Consider the following 3,796-nt stretch of genomic DNA (forward strand, 5'->3'; position numbering starts at 1 on the left):
GAATGAAGCATGTTAAAGAATACTGTATTTTCCAGTATATAAGTTGACATAGCATATAGTGCAAATATGGTGTAAACATTCAAACATCATCACTATCTTTTCAAGTCCTGCTGCATTTCTCATGGAATTGTTGGTCCTCCAAAGTCACCTTGGTGTATAAGTTAGCTTACCTTTTTTGGCTGTAAAGTTTGATTGGAAAAATTTAACTTGTATGCTGGAAAATACGATATATTTACAAACTTTAGATTGGTTATATACATCTGAATTTATGTTCTACCAATGAAATTAGAATAATCATGGAATTAAAAATTTGTAATTGTGATATTTTATGTCATCTTCAGATGTATGTTTCTGTTTTCTTAAAATAATATATTTTTGTTATTAGAATTGATACTTTTGAGGTTGTTATCTTTCCTTTTATTTTCTCTCTTAATATAAATGTCCTTATATGTTTACCATAACTGCTTTGTAAATTGAGTATGGGTTAAGATATATCAATGCTTTTAGAAAAGACAAAAATGTTATAATTTCTATTTATTCTTCTAAATATTTGAAGTTTCAGGTCTAGCTGGAAGAAGCAACGAGAATCAATTTTAGTGTAACTGTAATTGTATAGTATGACATTGTTATGACCTGTTAAACTCAGACAACGATTTTAGTAAAAAATATCTTAGTATGCATTATCTATAATTGCTTATAGTTACAACATTCTTTCACATATATTGTTATCATCAAAAAATTATATTTAATTATTGTAGATATTAACTGGAAATAGCATCGTTTGAAATAATGTTATACGTAATATATATTATTAGGAAAGACAGCAAAAAGGCTCAAAAGCTTGATTTTAATAACTGTAGTTCCAAAGATTATTAAAAAAATGATTTTTTAGTTTTAATGAGATCATAATGGATATTTTTATTTCTTTTTCAGGTCTGAAACCAAACTTGGTGATTATCTTAGTAGTATATTCTGTAACCTTCAAACCATTAATAATCCAAGCAAGTAAAAACCAATATATTATTGAGTATTGGACTAAAAAAGCTGAAAAACAAATGGAAATCAATACATATATGCCAACACACTACAAACCCTATCAAATTAAATATATTAGGACAAATAAACTCTTAGATGAACAAAGTTTACAGAAAAAGTTAAAACATATATTAGATCTAAGAAAGCTTAGGCAAATTACTAATTCCAAATTTCAAAATTTATTTAATGAATCTGTGTTGTCATTGGAAGTATTTAGGGATAAACATAAGTTTCAGGAGATTCATATTGTATATATCAACCGTCTTAGTGACTTAGTAACCATTAAACCAAATTTAACATTAATCAACAAAAATCACAAGTTTTTTAAAAAAAGGAAAATTAAAGTGATTCTGGTGCCCTTGGAAGAATTATATCATAGTAATAGCTCAAATTTTATTCTTAATATCATAAAGCAAAAACATTTACATAATAATTCTAAAATTAGTAGCTTTTCTAATAGTAAAAAGTTAAGGGTATTTTATTTTTTGCCAATTAAGGATAGAGTAGATGTTTTAAGTAATATGTTTCTAAACCAGTTCTTTAAATTTTGTTTTCTTTTACATAATAACTTGGAAATCTGTGATAGGTATAACATTACAAAATTGGTGGAGCAAAATTCAGCTGTAAATATTAAAATATTGGTTATTATGGAAGATACTTTTATGAATATTTCAGAAATTGCATGGTACTTCCTTAAACCTCAAGGGATGAATGGTTTTGTAAATTATGTTTATTTAGACAATTACAACTTTCTAATTAAAAAGACTAATGATAAAATAAATGATTTTGTAATTATTTGTAAGATTAAATCCCAAAACAGTACTTTTTCAACACTATTTGATGATAGATTTAAAGATGAAGTGGTATGCAAATATCTTAGTTCTCTGGGATCCTCTGTGATATTAATAGTAAACCATGCTAAAAGCAATACAGACTTCATTGATGAAAAATCTGTTGAACTTCTTCATAATTATATCCCTGAAATTAAAATTTATGTATTAAAATCAAATATAATTCTCTATTTTAAAAATCATTACCTGAAATATAGAATAATTTCTCAAGCCCAAAGTAACTACTCAACAAAAAAAGATGTAAATAGTAAATTCAGTTTAAAGAATTTTAAAAACAAAGGCATTTATGCACCAAAAACTGCAGTTTCTCAACTACCCTACATCCTTTCATCTAATTTATTTCATTTTGATATTCAAAACCATCCTCTATTTTTTAAGTCTACAGCTTCCATAATTTTTACTCAATTAAATTCTGGTGAAACAAGTACCCTGAATCCAAGTGTCAGTCTGTTTATGACAAAATCTGTGTTACAAATGCTCAACAATACAAATAACATAAAGTTATTTGGCAAAAACATAATACAAGTAAGGAATTACAAATTATTTACTTCTAGAATCAAACGAGATATTAGTTTTGGAAACAGAAAAAAGCTGCATTTAAAAAAGAATGATGATTCATCATACTTAAAAAAACCAAAAAAAATATTTAAAATCCAATCACCAAAGAAACTAGCCAAACAAAGAATAGTTTCAAACCAAAAATTAGAAGATGAAGTTGATAATGAGGAGTTTGAAACTAGGTGCTCACAAGAAAGAGAAAAAGAGGAGGGATCAGACGACAGTCTTAAAAAAATACCTGAAATATTTGATAAATTTAATTCAGATCAAAGAGATTATTATGAAGATGAGAAAGTTAAGCACAGGCGAAAAATACATTTTCCATGGAAAAGAAATAAATTACAGAAATTTATAAATTCTAAAAAGAGAATTTCTAAAGTATTTGGCTCAAATAAAGTAAACAAAATAGAGTTATCTTTACAAAACACAGCAGTTAAAGGTGGAAATGAAGGCAGCCAGTCAATTGCAATTTCTCTTGTTTGTATTCATGAGACCAATTTTATAAAATATGGAAATAACATACCCGTAACACTAAATTGCTCTTCTCCTGGCAAAGTTGCTCCTAAACCAGATGATATAATTGTTTATTTGTATTGCACTCCAAAAATAAATAGCAGCAATAGCAGTGGGGATAAAGTAGATATAGACTTAAACTGTGTTCCTGGATTGAGTGCTACTTCTAATGGCTCACTCTTACCAGTGAATCTTCACTGTACTAGTGACCTTAATATTCCTTCATATAAAGACTTTCTTCATATATCTTTAAACTGTCTGCCTATTGTAAAATATAACCATTCTGTGGATGAAAAACTCTCCCATGGAATAGTAACTAGTAAAACAATTGAAATATTAATGACAGGAAATAAATCAGACCAATCAGAAAAACATCTGAGAAAACTCTCTGTATCTCTCAAATGTATAACACGCCGAGGCTTTGCAGTAGATGGGAAAACTATAGATGTTTTTGTACATTGTATACCAGGTTATGTATCTAAAACTCCCCGTAAGAAGCTTGTTGTTGCAAAATCAAAATTTTCAAGGAAACAAGGAAGGCAAAAATGTCCTTATCATAGGCTAAAAAAGGGGAAGAGATTGTATATAAAGAGATATTCCTTGAAAGATAAAAGAAAAAGACTTTTGTTGATCGATAAAGCAAAGAAAAAGGGATCACAATCTAGTATAGGGCAGCCAAAACAGAAAAGCAGAAAAAAGTCCTTACGGAAAAAGATAAAACAGAAATATTTAAAAAAACATTTCCCTTCTAAACCTTGTAAAAAGCTTATGACTAAAATATTTACTACTCCAGCACCTGTTTCATCTACTACACTGAAAATGCTCAAAATACATCATAC

The sequence above is a fragment of the Octopus sinensis genome, linkage group LG6 (assembly GCF_006345805.1).
Source record: "Octopus sinensis linkage group LG6, ASM634580v1, whole genome shotgun sequence".
Classification (NCBI taxonomy): domain Eukaryota; kingdom Metazoa; phylum Mollusca; class Cephalopoda; order Octopoda; family Octopodidae; genus Octopus; species Octopus sinensis.